General features: G+C 54.7%; 1 long non-coding RNA gene across 1 annotated transcript; it reads left to right on the top strand.

Moving 5' to 3' along the window:
• The first annotated feature begins 163 nt into the window (after positions 1-163).
• Positions 164-5384, top strand: LOC112993082 (uncharacterized). The gene is made up of 2 exons (XR_010386372.1): positions 164-590; positions 1131-5384. It is a non-coding gene; the product is annotated as an uncharacterized LOC112993082 (long non-coding RNA).
• Positions 5385-17040: the final 11656 nt, after the last annotated feature.

Here is a 17040-nt window from a genome sequence, read left to right as displayed (position 1 = left end):
AGCTCTGCTAATGAAAACCACAAATTCAAATCTTACGCAATAAAAATGTTGGGTTAACTTTTTAATTAATCAATAACTCTTATTACCTTTTTTCCTGGAAAAAAAAAAAAAAGGTGACTTGCTGATGACATGAAATCGCGATGCCCAGCAGCCGGGGGAGGGGGAGGAGGAAGCCGCCACTGCCCTGACCGGAGACCCCGGGACCCCCCTGGTCCCTCGCAGCCTTGCCCAGCCGCCGGCTGCCTCCGCAGCAGAAAACCAGGCTTGGCAGCGGCCCAGACAGCAACCACCCACCGGACCCGCTCCTGCCCCGTGCTTGGGGCCCGAAGCCCCAGGAAGCCGTGGGGCCATGCGGGGACGTCCCCGCGCCGGAATGGGCAGCGTCTCGCACGGGGACGGGGAACTCGCCCTGCGTCCCGCGGCAGCCCTGGTGCTCGCGGCAGCCTGGGCTCAGTCCTTCCGCGGCAGCTAGCGCCTGGACTTCGCCATTTCTGCTTCAAACCCTCCAGCAACGGCTGCGCCCGCTTAACGCTTCCCTGCTCCAACTGCTAAGAGCTTCCAAACGTTACGCCGCCATTTCAGCAGAGCAGGTGGGAGATTTGACATTGCTAAGATATTGTTTCAGCAGACAAAGCACTATGTTTTCATTAGGAACATTCCCGTTTGGATAGAAAACGTGCTGCAGCACAGAATTTGGGCCAGTGCCACAGACAACAAGTTGCTGTTGCCGTGCCCGGGTGGTGCGAGTGATGGGTTGCAGGGTACGGGTCCAGGGTGGGAAAATCTCCCCACCTAAAGAGCCGGTGCACCCCGGGCCCTCAGGGCCCTGCTTCCATTTAGTTCGCTGTAACTCTGCATTTGAGCTGGCAGCGTGTGCTGTGCTCCGCTACCAACTGTTCGCAATTATGTGATGCTGAATTAGTCTTGTTTCTCTTCCTCAGCAGCCAGCAAACATTTATTTTCCCAAACCTTCCCCTCATCCCCCCCAGAGAGCTCCAGCTCCTCTGCTTCCAAATCTCTCTCTCCATCTGATCCCCTTTAGATTTTAAGGCTGTTTCTATTTACTTTTCACTCCTGACTGCTGCATTACTCATTATATTTTATTCTTCGATTCGTTCCTCCTGTCTCAGCCCATATCCAGTTCAGCGGAAGCCGCTTTGGGTCCCCGCGCCGTAGAAGAGGGACAGCGAGCCGCCTGCCGCCTCCCTCCTTGCTTTGGGCGGTGAGCGCGGTAAAGGGACCGCAGCGTCTTCCGTGCCACCAGGGCAGGCGCGGGAGGGGAGCACCTCCGCTCGCCTCCCCTCTCCCGGGGGTCACCGCTGCTCGGACGGGTCACCCCCTTCCCCTGCACAGCCCTCTGCCCGCCCCTCTGCCAGGTCACCTGCTGCTGCCTCCCTTGCCGAGGACCTCTGGCCTCCTTCCGCCCCCGCGGTCCTCTCTCCTTCGCTACCGAGGGGACGACGCCAGCCTCCCGTGGCACTCGCCCTCACCGCTCGCGTTCTCAGTCTTCAGACGATCACTTCTGCGTGCTTCTCCGAGCGGCTCCTCCGGACGAGGGAAAACACCTCTGCGTATCTGCAAAGCCACCTCACCGTCCCCCTGCGGCTCTAAGACCTGCAAGGAAAGGACGGGGTCCTCTTTACACCAGTCCTGTCACGCTGCTCTGGCATTTCCAGCACAGAAAGCACTTTCAAACCCCCGCACGTCTGGGACCGAACTCAGTCTCTGACACAGGAGACCGCCGGCGGAAAACCCACGGCGGGGGGCTGCGTTTGCTCTGCCTCGCCAGCGGCTGGGGCGCGAGCGCATCTCTAGGCAGCGCGTTGTGAACGGCGCTGGGAGTCTGTGCAGAGGCTGGGGCAAAAACCGGGCGAGCGGGAGGGGAAACGCTGTTCTTCAAATAGACACCGACCCTCTGCCAGACACAGGTCCCCTCCCCTTCATCGCTCCACCAGACCCCTGAGTCCCAGGCCACATCTCCAGCCCTGAGCTCTCCCAGCTCTGCTCTTCTCCCCCCGGGGCAGCTCCAACCTCCTGCGCGCTCCCTAAGCCGGGCTCTAAAGCGTCGGCTCTAGGCACAACAGGCACATTAGCACCGAGCCCTGCCAGCTGCAGCGGCCAGTGCTGCTGTCTGGGCCTAAGAGGTGGAGACGACGTGCCTCTGTCCAGAAGCATCCTCACGATAAAATCAGAAGATGCTGTCAACAAGGCGCAGAGCCAGCGGAGCTGAATAATTTCCTGCATTTGGCAGCTCCAGCGTCTGCCATGAATAATAAGGCTGAGCTTGGTGCAATGTTTTGCTTCGTTCTGATGGCCCCCCTCTGCCTTGCATTTGCAATCGGTCACGTCATTCTCCATTTCTCCCTGGCCCTGTGGCACTGCGTGAACTGACAGCACGGCTTCATGTGCAAGCTGCATCCTTGGATGAGTCGTGAGAAGTTGTTAATTGCATGCCTTCTATCCACAGGTACCTGGAATTAAATCTCCAGATGGAAGCAGTGAGCTAACTGCTCATCGATTGCTCTGTCAGCAAACGCCGAGATGGTCCTGAAATACAAGGTGCTAAAGAGAAGGGAATGGTTATCTGTCCAACGGAGAGACAAGACTCTGAGGAAGAAGAAATCACTACTGACGCAACACGCAGCTGTGCTGAGCACGCGGCGGCTCCTGTGTGCCTGCTCTTTCCCACAGAAGCAGGGGAGCGGCTCTGCATTTTTACATTTTTAATGTAGACAGAAGCCGACGCACAAACTCGAACCCAGGGCCTTGAGCAACCCTTCTGCCAACCCTGCCAGGCTCAGGTGAACTTCAGTGGGGAGAAAACATATTTTTGCTCTCCATTAGACCTCTGCTAAATTAAATTACCCTGGAATCCCTTCTTTTTAATGAATTATATTTTAAGCAAGCGAAGTAGAATAAATGATCAGGAAAGGAAATGCAGTACAAATGACCTGGAAATTATGAAGCCATTTTTAACTCCAGTGCTTTTTAGAAGTCTCGACTTACTTAGGGTGCGGCTAATGTCAGCCCTTTAATGCGGGGAAGAAAAAGGGAAAAAAGAGAGAAAAAGGAAAAAAGAACAATTCGATATTAAATCACTGCCCTTTATTTTTTCACTCCCTGCTTCCTCCATTAAGGGATGTGCAACCGGGTGTGACATTCAAATTCTGTGAGTTTGTCATTTGTAATTCTTGTCCTTGGAGGATAAAATACCCCTGTGCTTGGGGGAGGCTCCACGAGGGATGTGCACCAAGAACTGGGCGTTGTGCCTCAGCAGCAAGAAGGTCCCCAGCAGCTCTCGGTTCTGAGCTCCTGGAGGCATGAAACTGAGAGCTGCATCGACGCCAGGCTGCTCAGGCCTCGCTGACCCTTGGCAGCACGGTCTTTGCCCCCAAATTCCTGTCGCCAGCAAAGGGAGCTTTGCAGGCTAACGCCACTGTCCCTACTCCGAACTCTGGTCCTCAGCTGGACTTCTTCAGCTCCTGCCTTGCTCTGCCTTCGCCCTCTCGCCGCTGACACTCCACTCCTACAGCCGCTCCGCAGGCTCGTGAGGACAGACAGGGAGGAGAGTCCCTGGGGCCAGAGTGGTGATGGAGCAGGGCAGAGAGGCTTCCGCCCTGAAATTGGCTGGCGGAACCGCTCTCGCTCTCCTTCGGCACGATGCAAGGCCTTTGGGCTCCTGCTGGCGCGGCGCTTTTGGTGCCAGGAGCTGCACGCAGGGCTCCCGTCCCCGGGACCTGGCACGCTGGTGGGGCAGAGCACTCGGACCAAAGCACGGCTGCATCCTCCGAACCAAGTCGCCCGTCAGTGGCAGACCGAAGCCCAGCAGCGCTCCGGTGCCAGCTGAGCCACCCCGGCTCGTGCTGACCTCCCGGGGGTCTTGCGGGACCAAATTGGAGCAGCGGCCTGAAAGATTTAAACAACAAAGCAAAGGGGGTGCGCGCCTGAAGTCTCCCCATTCCTCTCTAAGCACCCGGCAGGCATGCCGTGGTACCGAGGAGCAGATCACCTAGCCAAAGGCGAGAAAAGCCTCTCACACGGAGCAGAGAACCATCCCAAGCTTTGCCATGACAGAAATCACTGGGCAAAACGTTCAGCTCCTCTCTAGCATCACCGGCAGGTTCCCGGGAAAGCTGCACAGGCTGCGCCAGCCCCGCTCAGGAGGAGATGACAAAGCGTGAAGATACCGAGTCAACAAAGTCCAATTGTTTAGACAGAAAAAGCTAATGCCAGCATGGGGGAGGGAGAGCAGCAAAAATATTGATTTCCGTACACAAAAGAGAAAGATCTTATGGCTGGCAATGATTAAAACAATGAGCTGAACGCACCAGCTCCCTCTCCAATCGATGCAATGTTGCTCCCAGACTGAAGCACCCCTGGGCGAAGCAAATGGCTCTGTGCAGCGACGGCACCCCGATGGGATGGCTGTGAGCCGGGCGGGAGCAGGAGAGACATTCCCAGGCGCTGGGGTTGCCACATGAGGCAGCTCCTCCTTGAACCGGCAGCAGCCCATTGCCGGGAAGGGAGCGTTCATTACCCCAGCACTGGGAAGAGCCTTGCTCTGTGCAAGAGGGAGGAAACGAGGGCAGGAATTCTTTAACAGAGGATCAGTGCAAGCACTGGAGTCATCAAACAGAGCAGGAGCCCTGGGCTGCAGGGATCAATGTCGAGGGACAAAGCATCCACAGCCCATCGCTCTTTATTTTGACCTTGTTGGCCGTGACCTCAGCGTCCGGCCGCGACCCTGGCGCGGCTGCGCTGGGCGCCGCAGAGCCACAGACCCGCGGTGCCGCTCTGCGAGGCACCGGCTGGCTGCAGGCTCTGCCCTGCGCCCAGGAAGGGGCGCAGCGGAGGGCGAGACCCGCGCAGTCCGGGCCATGCCTGCACGCTGTGCGGCGCAGCAAGGCCACGTGCACGTGCAATGAACTGCTCCGTATGTAGGGAGGTTTGCAGTGCGCTACTGAGCTCCTTCGCCACTGCGCGAGCCCTGCTGCAAGGGGTTACGGCACGTCCCCGACGTCCCCAAGCTGCGCTGGCGGAGCTTCCGCCTCGTGCCCCGCTTTTAGCGCTATCCCATTGCAGGCGGAAAGCCATGCCTGAAGCCGAGCACTGCTTCCACCGGGGCTGAGATCAGTTTTTCCAGCGCCTCACAAACAGGAGAGATTTAAGCTGATGAATGTCAACACATGCAGTTGCCAACTTCTATTATCCTCGCCTTCGGCTCCTACAACCACATGGTTTGGGGGAATCCTGTCTTTCATCTTTTGAGGAAAAAACAGAACAATAGTAAGAGACTAATCTTCATGTTTAGAGAAGAAAAGCTGAAAATCTGACAATTAAAATTTCCCACACTGGAAGGTAAATAAAGAGAACCTGAAATTTTTGCTTTGTGATTTTTATGTGCTCGCCCCAGTTTTGTTGTGGGCCAACCTACAGTACTTGTGGGCAGCGATAATGAATTCGTGAGTTCTCAGAGCGCCCAGAAAACAGGCTTGTTTTACAGATGAGCCTGAAATACAGTTTGGGGAGGACTGATGCTCTGGACACCCTAATTTGAAAAATGCTATGCCCAGAAAGATGACGTGTGCAAGAAGAACCAGATGACAGCTGGGAAGGAGCTTTCTGTTCAGCCCTTGCAGACTTAACGGCACCGCTGCTGCTGCTGCTCTGCATGTTATTTAATGCAACGTCAAGGAGGTTGGAGTCGTCCTTCCTCAACTCGGTATGAATGCTGCCAGCTGGGTTCCCACACAGCTCACATACAAATTCCCTCCTCTCTGCCTAGTGGCAGGTCAAGTGTGACAAATGTCCAAACAGATCCATCGCTTCATATGTTCACTCTGGCGAGACCTTCCCTCTCCTTCATTTATCAGCATCTCCTCCCTCAAGGAGATGCTCTTAACTTCCTACCCCCCCCCCCCACCTCCAAGCCCAACAGGTTTTGGATGTCACCGGCACAGGAGCCCTGCCAGGGAAAAACGGGTCTGCTTAGACCAAAAGGGTGGCTGGAGAAGCAGGAGCTGCTCATCCGTCTGACTCATCCTGGCCTGGCTGTCACCTCCTCCCCCGGAGGAGGGACCTTTGCGGAGGGGAAGGCTGTGCCCATGCCAGCTGGCAAGCAGAGCCCTGCTGAGGCTGGGGGGGGGGGGGGGGAAACAGCTCACCCTTCTGCTACTTCCACCTGGAACGAGGACGATGCGCTGACTGCAAAGAGCCCACCTGAACCCAGCAGCCACATTTCAGCTATAACCAGGACAAAGCTCCTAAGTGCATCCGAGATACCGGGCACCTCAGGGCCTCTGCAAAGCAAGGCTTCCCCACACCTTGACACAGGGGCCCGCACAGCAGCAGCTTTACTTCCCAGTGAGGGCTGGGAACAGGTAACATCTGCACCTCCAAGCAGCTCTTTGGCGTGTCTCCTTTCGTTACTGAGGCTCCGCCAGAGTTTTCAAAACCAGCAAGCGGTACCTGAGCCTGCCCTTAACAGTGAAACGGCAGCTCCAGCGCACGAGGGAGGGCAGTTAACCGCGGCCGGGGCTCCAGTGCCCGCGGAGCAGCCGCAGCCTGGGCGAAGGGGCGCGTGCCCTACTTCTCCAGAGGATCTGCCAGCCCAAAGCCAGGCTGGGAACCGCCGCACGCGGAGCCTGCCGGGAGCGAGCCACGAGCAACGCGAAGGTGTGCGGGTGTTAATACCACACCTTGGTTTCCCCCCCCCCCCCCCATGCAGACCTACGTGAGCGGTGCCGAAGATCTCAGCGCAGCACCCTGGGCGAGGAGGGAGGCCCCCCCGCCCACTCCCTGCCACTGCATTTGTAAAATATATCGCTGGGAGCTAAATAGGTCACGCATGGTGTGCCTATAAATTTCCAATTCCGAGAGTTATGCCCGTGTATGGAGCTAGCTCACCTCTGCTGAAATGACATTGTTAAATGAGTGTTTCTGCTCCTTGCAGCTGGGCTGGGGGACGGCAGTGATTTGATTCCACTGAAATGCTAATTTCACAGTGTGGCACCCACAGACTTTATAACACTTAATGCTAATAACGCTGATGAAACCTGCACTGAAATTCCACGCCATGGGAATCATGCCAATACCCTCGACTCTGGAGCACAAAAGCGCCTTTCCTCCTTTTCTTCTGTTTTAATTCTTCACATTTTTTCCCCTTGTGGGTAACTGCGCTCTGCTGAGCCCAGTTCCCCGGCAGGTTCAACGGGGCGCGCAGGTCTCCTCCTGCTACCGGCTGCGACATCCCCTTCCTGGTCGCGAAGCCCCTTTGAAGGACACTTCTGGCCCTTCGCCCCAAACCCATGTGCAGCCCCAGCTCCAACCTCAGGTGGGAGAACTCCATCATCACAAATTTTCTACGTGAAACTGTTTTTCCTTTTTTTATACACCAGAACTTGATGGTAAAAGACTCCCCACGATGAGGAATTTACCACATCCCTCGGCAGTATGTTCCAATGGCTAATTACCCTCCCAGCTAATTAACTGTACGTTTCCTTTCTAGTCTGAATTTCCGAGCGAGCGGCAGAGCTGAAACCAGCGCTGCCCTTGAGGCCAGCGCGCCCCAGGGCTGAATGCTGGTGGGGAAGGATGCAGGGGAGACGACATCCCCGAAGATTAAACGCATTAAAACGGCTAATCCTTTTCCTTCCCTCTCCTCCCCACAGCAACACAGAGATGCTGAGCATCTGCTCCGGCAGGATTATCCCCTCCCCGGCGCACTGCAATTACCAGCAGATTTGCTAGCGCCAGGCAAGGCACAGCCAGAGCCCCGCTCGGGCATTAGCACACGGGGGACGTGGAGAGGCCCCTGGGCACCGGGGTGGCTGGGCTCATCCCTGCCCTGCCCACACCGGCCTTGGGATTGCCAGGACCGGCCGCGCCGCAGGGCCGTGCTCTCGGCCGGAGCAGAGCGACTGCGCGCCCGCACGCACCCAGTCCGAGACGCACAAGGTTCAGCCGCCACTCGCACTTTCCACAGTAATTAACACACAGAGGAGATTTTCCCACAGCCCAGGCTCAGCAAATGAGTGTTTCCTCCCAGCAACGGGGAGCTGAGAGGGTTTTTTCTCCCTGCATTGCTAACACCAGGCAATTATCAAGGCACAACTACCTTCTTCAGCCCTGGTGAATTACTTCATTTGTTCTTTGCAATTTTGTTATTTTTATGGAGGCCTAGGTAATCACATTAGCCTCTAATTGAAACCAATTTCATGTTGTTTAGGAGCAATTAAATACAGTTGTTTGAAAGGTCAAGTGGGGATGGGAACTTGTGGTCTGTAGGTATTAAAAATAAGTTAACAGCAGGTATAAGGGTACAGCAGCTTTTCCCCACGCAGTGATGCTCTCCAGTGTGCTGTTCAGCTCTAAGTGAGCAAACGCTATTACATCTTGCTTCTCTCCTGGTCTGCAGAGGAATGTTTCTGGAGAGCCCTTTGCTCCTGAGCACTGATTTATCAGCAGGAATCCATCTTCTCTGCTCTCCCTCCATCCCTCCGAATCCAGCATTAAAATTATTAATGGATTCAGAGCTGGCAGCAAGATTCACGCCGAGGGAAACTAAACAGAAATTCTCTCCGGCCAGGCTGACGTTTAGGTTATGCGTGTTGGGGAATCTCGGCCTGGTTGCAATTATACCAGTGACCCAGCAGTGGGTAGAAATAGCGGCTCAGCAGAAATCCGAGATTTATGCCGAGGAACGGCAGACGATGGGTGGCTGCACCACGCCAGAGAAGACAGAAGTGGAAATTTCTTCTCTGGATACAGCGTGCGTCAGCCTCCAGTGATATATCGATCTGAAGACAGAAAACACTTCCAGCTAAGCTCTGGCAATGATGCCTTTTTCATTCCAGTAACGAACTGGAATCAGGGATAGTCTTTTTTTTTAAAATACTGCCAGGGATTTAGCTATGATTGACTCCTGAGGCCGAGCCTTTGCAGAATCTGAGACAGAGCAGGCAGCGTGTGGAATCGTGTGGGACAGTTCTCGGGAATGCAGCCAGGGAGACCCAGAGCGCTTGTTGCACCGCACATTGCCATGCAACAGCAGAGCTGCAGAAGCGAATGTGGGTCTCTTGCAGCCATTCCTGTTCACAGCCTGGTGTCTTGATACAAAGCCACTTCCACTGGTAGCTTAAGGAAAACGCTGTTGGGAATAGGTCACCAAAGCCTCTGGATCCTCCAGCTAACCCGACATCACGGTTCGCACATTAGACTGCAGCGATGCTGGAACAGGATTTTTCTTACTTGCTTACTTTGCTACAGCTGCAATTCCAGCTGGGGTCAACTGTTTCTTAAACTTCTCTCTTAACTCCATCAGCATTCACAGGTCACCAGTGGCTGATCTGTGGCTCAGGACCTGAATTTGGTCACTTAGAGGCCTTCGACTTAAGTAATTATTGCTTCTGATTTTCCTGCTGACTACCTGTCATGGGTTTGGCTGGGATATAAATACTTTACAAGGGACAGAGGGATATAAATTATTTGACTGTGAAAGATGAGGTCAAGAGGAAACTTCTGAGCTTCTTGAATGTCTCTCTGGCTGGGAAATAGCTCCTGAGCATGGCAAAATGAGGCCAGATGCAATCCGGTGGATGAAAGTTAGAAAAAGTCACAGTGGAAAAGAGAAACAGTTTGGGGGCAGCTGGATGGAGCTGTAAATTCATCATTTTGTAAATCTAACCTGGGCATCCTCCTTCTCCTTCTGATTTAGCCCCATTGCAAAGTGTGGGATTTAAGTGAGCTGTTGGCTGCAATGGAAAGCAGCCTCCTGTGTGGGGTGAGATTGCTGGCGAGTGATGGTGCTCAGAAAGGCAGACCGTAACAGCCCCCCGACCTCACAGCTTGGAAATGCTAACGTGCATCCAGAAGAGCGCACTGACTGTCCTCGCTGATGCACGTGCTGCAGGTGCTGCACAAAGCCTTTGCTGTATCCGCAAGCCTCTCGGATCCACTTCTGCGCTTCCTTCCCAGCTGGCTCAGAAGCCATGCTCTGACCCGTTAACCAGGGCATTTCTGCTAATGTGCTGCAGTCAGGAGGGCAATTTTTAGCATGAATGGCTGGGAAAGTGATTTGTCATCACTGTTCCTACCTCTGGCACGTTTCCTGCAGCAGAAGTAGTTCTCATCTTTCCCGGCTGGACTTTGGGTTCCTGCAGTGGGTTGCTGGGATGAGAGGAGGGCAGCTCAGCTCACGTGATGGGCAGGGGCCGGGCAGGCCAGGACCCCCCAGCCAGTGCGGAGACATCACTGGGACCAGGCTGCGGAGCTGCATTGCAAAGGATAAGGTGCAGGTGCCATTGGGGAGGACAGGAGGCAGAAGCCAAATAAATGTCACACACAATGCAAGAGATTTGACATATCTATAGGAGCTAAAAATCCCTTTTCCAGCTCAGCAACTCTGCTTGTTGTATTTAATACAGTAATCCCTGATTTGCCTCGTTCTAAGTAGCTTGTTAACGACCAGTTCTGTTTGTGCGAGCTTTGGCTTTATATGTATTTTGTGACCGTGTTTTTATCTGCCTAGTCCCTATCAACCAAAAGATGCATTTGTCTCATCTGTGATGAGCTCTGCTGAGCAGAGTAACACAGAAAGAATGATCAATGAGGCATTTAATAGGAGAATAACACAGAACATCTCCCTGAGAAAACGGAGGCAAGTATTCTGCTCCCACGCGGTGCAAGTGAGTGTGAACCCGGCTTGCATGCAAGAGCAGCTGGGGCAGAAGTGAGTTTGAGGAAACAATCAGTACCAAATCCATCCCGAAAGCAACAGCCCAGAAACCTTCTTGACACTGGGCTATATTGAAGTAAGGGCAAAAGCACAGGGCTGCAAATTTGATGCTAGAAAAGCCTGAAATGGATAGGGTGCAGGGAGGGGGAGGCGGTGGATGCCCGAGGCCACTGTCCGAGCACTGAGGAACCGCTGCAGCCCTCAACATCGCCGCCACCGAGGTGGCACCAAGCCCTGCGCCACGGAAACAGGGCCCAGGAGTCCTCGCATCCCCTTCCCTCCGTATTTCCACGCCAGCCCTGGTCTCCTCGGCCGCCCTGCGCTCGGGAGGAGGAGACGGGGCCCAGTCTGGCGTGAAAGAGTGAAACATCACACAGCAAGACAGACCCTGGCAGACGGGCGACCGGGGATAGGCGAACCGAAGCCAGCGTTTCAGTGCCTCCTTTGCTGCTGCAGCAGATCTCAGTGCACGGAAAGAATCACTCCCGTGGGCAGGGAGGGGGGCGCGGGCCCCTCGGCGGGTGAGCGGGGCGAGGCGGCGGGAGCTGCTGAGCAAGGGCCAAGGGGAGCTGCCCAGCCCGGCCCGGCCCCGGCCCCCGGCCGGAGCCAGCGGTCGCTTCTGAGCCACGGCCCAAAGTGGAAGTGAAGTCATTCGCCTCAACAGGGTGATTTCGTATCATCCTGTCCATTTAACGCCTCATCATATCATAAAAGTAGGGGGAATTGGACAGCAACTCTCAATTAATACCCACCTATTTATGGGCGGGCTATAACGTAGCGGCCTGTCCTCGCGACGTCACATCGGCGCTGCCCGAAGCTCTTGACAAACATCCGACCAAAGCCACGGCACGTACAGAGCCTGGGCCGGCTGCACAAAGGCACCCAGCCAACGCACAGTACTCAAACACGTTTAACTGACATTAATAAAATAAATTCTACTTAATTAAAGTAAATTATTGGCTAACAACGCTCCCTGAGGCTTTTCCGGTTTGTGTCTTTGGAAGTTGTGCAAGCCGGGTACCAGGCGTCTCGCGTCGCTCCATGGCCTGCGGAGAGCAGCCTCCCCCCCCGCCAGGCGGTTGGGCAGCCCGTCGCGACGCCGGCTCCTCCCCAAAGGCCCCGCTGGCCTTGCTCAAAGACCCCGCTCGACCTGGCAGCTCTCCCGAGCGCCCCGCGCGTTGGAGGCCCGTGCGGGCCGCTGCGAGAGCGCACAGCTCCACTGATCTCGCGCAGTTAAAGCGAGAGGCGCGTCAGTGCCCTCAGCGTCCCACGACGCAGGGGAAGATCCCAGGAGATGGCGGTTTTGGCCCCCGCAGCTGGATCTGGGAAGTTCTGCCACATCCTTCCAATCCCCCCAGTAACGGGCTTGAGTTTGACCACAGAATTTCACTGCTTATTCGGCACGAGCACAACTGAAGATCAGGATAAGGCAACAGCACTACTCTCTACCAAGCTAATTTACACCCTTCCCTCTAAATTACAGTCCCCAAGTATGCACGACACTGGTGCCAAAGCAGCAAACGCCCCGGCCAAGCTGCAGCAAGACCACCGGCGGCACAGCCCAGCCTGCCCAGCGCTCCTGCCGCGGATCACACGCCACGCCTGAGGATGTGAAAACTGCGGCCACGCAGGGGATTCAAGACAATTATCCCCAGAAGAAACAATCTCCTTTCTCTGCATAATTACATCACATAAGAGATTTTTCTATTATTATTATTATTACTCACATTATATGATGAAGCATTTAACTAGACTGGCACCTGCTGTTTTTGCTAAATACTGCAGATTCTGTCCAGGTAAAATAATGCAGCTGCAACAACTGATCTTGCCAAGTAATGTAATGAGCACTAAAACTCATAGCCAAGCAAAGGGGCAGATGAACCAGCAGCTGGAGGGTTAAAAAGCCTTCTCCAACCTATTAAATAATGTTCAAGTCAGAAATAAACTTGGGACAGAGAGAAAGACCTGCCAGGAAAGTGTACCTCCTGCCAAATGCTGAGAGGCGTTGCAACCAGCTCTCTTGCAGCAGCTTCCTCCTCTGCAGTTAACACTCCCTTCTTGCTGGGCTTGGACCCAAATCTGCTGCTCCGTTAATTCTTCTCTCTGGATGTGCGAGAGGATTTCATGCTGGTGTAATTGCCCACCTTCCTTGTCCAAGCACTAAAACCACCATTCAGCTGCATGGTGGTTGTATCAGTAGAGCTTGCGGTGGCTTTCAGTAAGGATTCCTTCTGTGCCTGGTAATGGGACAAGCAGGTGACTCGCTGGGATTTTTTAATTTCCTGCCCAAAGAGAGTTCAGTGGAAGGCTTGTGCCAAGGGCAGGAGGAACGCTCGGTGCTCTTGGCTACCGCGTTCTGCGCAATTTCTTACCGTTTACTGCTGCCCTGCCTGCGCTTCTGAGCAAAGTGACTAACATCTGTCTCCTGCAGAGTTTATTCTCTCAGTTGCTGATTCCAGGAGGAGGAGGAGGAATCGGTGTGAAGAGGGGCTTTATTTCGGTGGAGTTTGGTTTATTAAATGCCTGTACTGCTCTCCACGTATGTTAAACAAGAATATTCAGAGAAGTGAGCCTGGGAGCAGGAGCGGGCAGGGAGGGACGTTCGTGATGGATCTGTGCACGTTCCCTTCTGAGGAAGTCTTCCTTCTGCTTCTTGTCGTGGCAGAACGCTAGCAGGCATCTTTGTAGTGCACAGGCTCTTTCCAAAGGCTGTGCAGCACAGCCGTACTTCATTGCACAGCCACACGTGCATAAATCACTCAACCCAGTAAGCGCAGAGGCTCAGAGCGACTGCTCACCTGGCCGGGTCTGTCCCTGGTGACAGCATGTGCTTGGCGAAGGGTATGAGACCAGGGAACAGCCAGAGGAAGCGATTCCTTCCTGAACGTAACTTCCCACCTCTGGCAACCGGACGCTTCGGGCTTTCCAGGTCAGAAGCTGCAGCCAGAACATCTTGTTTAACAGCCGCCACTGGACCTATCTGTTGCAAATTGATCTCATCCCCTTTTGAATGGATTTATTCTTTGGCTCCGCACCATCTGTGACAATGAACCACACGGGGAAGCAGGGTGAGCAAGCGCAACAGCCTCGCCATCCCCCACACGTGCTGGGGAGACACTGCAGATCCTGCCTGCAACGGGTTTTCCTTGGGGACCATGCAGGTGCGATGCAAATGAGGACTTGCATGGAGCTGGTGTGACAGAGCAGCCTCGAAGAAGGGTGAATCTCCCCGAGCTGCAAGGCTTGGCTGGCCTTGCACGAGCAGCGCATCGCGGGACCGACAGCCACAGTCCTGTCCCCAGCGCAGGAGAAGCTGGTGGGGTCCGTTCATAGGAGCAGAAGCCTCTGTTCCCCCAGCCCAGTTCCAAGCTCCTGTATTGCACGGGCTGGAAAACGACATCCAGTTTATTCCTGTAGTAAAAGCACCAACTCATATTTAGCAAAAGCACATCTCTCCTGAAAAAGCACGTGAGACAGGGAAACTGCAATGTCCTCTAGGAGTTTGTGCCAATGTTTAATATCTTCAACACCTAGAAAACACAAATGACCCCTCAAAGCTCTAAATTTATTTCTTATTTCTCAACAGATCTCTTCTAAGATGGAACTTCAATGCAAAACCAGAAAGTCTGCGGCTTCCTAGGAGGAGTGAGAGGAGGACGGATTGGCCAGCACTGCATGGTGGCAGACAATCCATCCCATGGCAAATTGTAACAGAGCGGTTGAAATGGTTGCAGAGAGGCTACGGATTTGCAGGTCAGCAGGGAATTTATTTAAATAGCCTATTCATTAGATATATATATATATATATATATATAAAATAAATATATATAAAATATATATATATATATAAAAAATATAAATATATATGTGCACATTTTCCCCCCTCCCCCGCCTCTCTGCCGCAGTCCTGGTGAGTAGGTTTGTTGTTTGGAAGGAATATTCAATTTAGCTCTGCACACATCACATTATACCTGCACTGAACATGCATCATGCTCCGTTAATATTGTTTTGCATCCTCTGCTCCATTAAGTCTGCCTCAAAAAAACGTGAAAAGATACAGACAGTTTGAAGGGCAGGCTGCTGAATGTTTCTGCTGAAAATGCCTTGAAAGAAAATAAAAGTGACTTTTACTTTTTCAAACAGCAATTTCCCAGCACATGCGGGCGAGCGCAGCTCCTGCAGCCTCCGCCTGCGCCGTCCCGATCCCCCTCTTCTCGCTGCACCTTTAGCGAACGCTCGGGGCGGCGGCAGGGATCGGGAGCACGACGAGGGGCAGCCCTGAAGCTGGGGCAGCCCTGGCCGCTGCCGCCGGAGGCTCGGCGCTGAACCGCCGTGGCGCGGGGCTCCCACGCCCGCTCGCCGTGTGAGACCCTGGACACAGCTCTGCCACCGCTGCCGGCCGCAGCCTCGTGCGCCATGAACTCTTGGTGCTTCTGAAGCCAGAGACTAGGACAGTGACCGGGAATATCTGTAAAGGGGACTGGTATCTGGCAGCTTTTTAGGCAAACCATGGATGCACCCTGAAAAGCTGAGCAGCAGTGGGCACAGGCACACACTGGAGACTGCAAAATATTTGGGACAATCACCTTGGGCATCAAACAGGATTTTTCTACCAGAACTAGAGCTTCAGCCTCCTCTCGCCCCCTTTCAAACCAAAAAAGCATCTTGAAGGAAACATCCTGCCCTTGCTTATGCATTCAGTGACTGCAGGTGAAAGATGCTTCCATAAAACCACTGGGACAGGAAAAGGCAGCATTAGAGGAAAGGGAACAGCTCTAAGGCTGTGTCGGTGAGAACCGCAAGACGGCAGTGGATTACATGTGTGAATTATCCACTACGAACCTGCTTTTTATTCTTTTAAAGAAGGGAATGCGCTTGTGCCCAGCATTGACAGGCTCTTGCAATTTATACTGGTACAACGTACTGCTGCTGTGTGGTAATTGCACCATAAAGAACTTGGGCAGGAGAGCGGCTCAGTCGGCCGGGCTTGGTTTCCTCCCTTGCACAGCAGGCACGGGGCCAACCCGGGTACAGATGCGCGGGCCCGCAGCCCGGCTGGCGGGCACCGGGGGGGATCGGGGCTGGCGGGACGGAGCGCTGGCAAGCACTGTGCGTGCCCAGCGCTGCGACTGCAGGGCGCTCCCGGGGCGTCCTCCCTTCCCGCCGCGGAAAGGTCCCCCCAGACGGGTCCCCAGGACGCAACCCACCCGCCGGCTCGGCCTGGCCCAGCCCCTCCCTCTGCTGGTCTTTCTTAGCTACTGGAACAGAGACGCGTGGAAGAAGAGCCAGGCACATGGACACACGCACCTACCCAAACACCCAGCTGCAAAATGCCACAACACGCAGCGCTTTGCTCCGCAGGGTGGAGGGGCCCCGGGCGCTGCACGAGCCCTCCCCACCTCCCCTGCCATCGGCTCTCCCGGCTCAGCTCAGCGCTGAGCTGCACTGAACAAGAGAAGGAAAAGGGAAAAAGCCGTCCTTCCTGCTGTCACCGAGTGGGCTCCACAAACCGGCAATGCATTAATTCCTCCGGCCGGGCTGGTGAGGGGAGCGGTGGCTGGAGAGCAGCGTGCTGCACCGTGGCACGCTGCAGCCCTGCCTCCGCTGCACGCGCGAGCCCTTGGGGTCCTGCGCTCGACTGCCCTGACCGGAGTAGATCAGCACAACGCGATGGGTGCCCCGGAAAGGGTGGGGAGAAATCAGAGACAATCAAAATCAGAGGGACATTTTAAGGGAAGTCTCTGGAAGTCCTTGGATAATTTCCAGGGCTGCTCATGCAAAAGGAGGAGAGACACTGCTCCTATTCCAGATGATTTGGCTGGGAAACCTCCCTTCAGCCAGTTCATCTAAGCTCAGCTCCTTCTAGTTGCTTATTTAATATTTGCACAGCAGCAGCACTTGCGAGCCCAGCCTCAGAAAACCCTCCCAGGGAGCTCGCACTGTGCAAAGCAATCCCGGGAAGCCGGGTCTCTGACTGACCTTGAGAAAGGCTGCTCCTCTTCAAGGAGAGGGGAGAAGCCCCAGAGCAGAGACCGGTTGCCCGAGCTGCTGGCAAGGCCCTGCTGGACAAGCACAAGCTCCCCGCCTCCTCCATCATGCTGCCTGCAAGCTGGACTTCACAGCCGGTAACTCCTCTCTCCCTGGGGGCACCCGACGCTGCAGCCCAGCAGCGACGCTCGCTCGCTCGCACGCAGCGTTTGAAACACATCAGCACAACACCACAGCAACAGGGCAAAGCCCCTGGAGAGGCAGCTGCATCTTAACAAGGGTGATTTTGTCAAGGCACCGGGGGAATCAGTTAAAGC

Source organism: Dromaius novaehollandiae, chromosome 34, assembly GCF_036370855.1.
Source record: "Dromaius novaehollandiae isolate bDroNov1 chromosome 34, bDroNov1.hap1, whole genome shotgun sequence".
Lineage (NCBI taxonomy): Eukaryota > Metazoa > Chordata > Aves > Casuariiformes > Dromaiidae > Dromaius > Dromaius novaehollandiae.
Note: the sequence above shows the minus strand (reverse complement) of the source record. Positions and strands in the feature narration are given on the sequence as shown.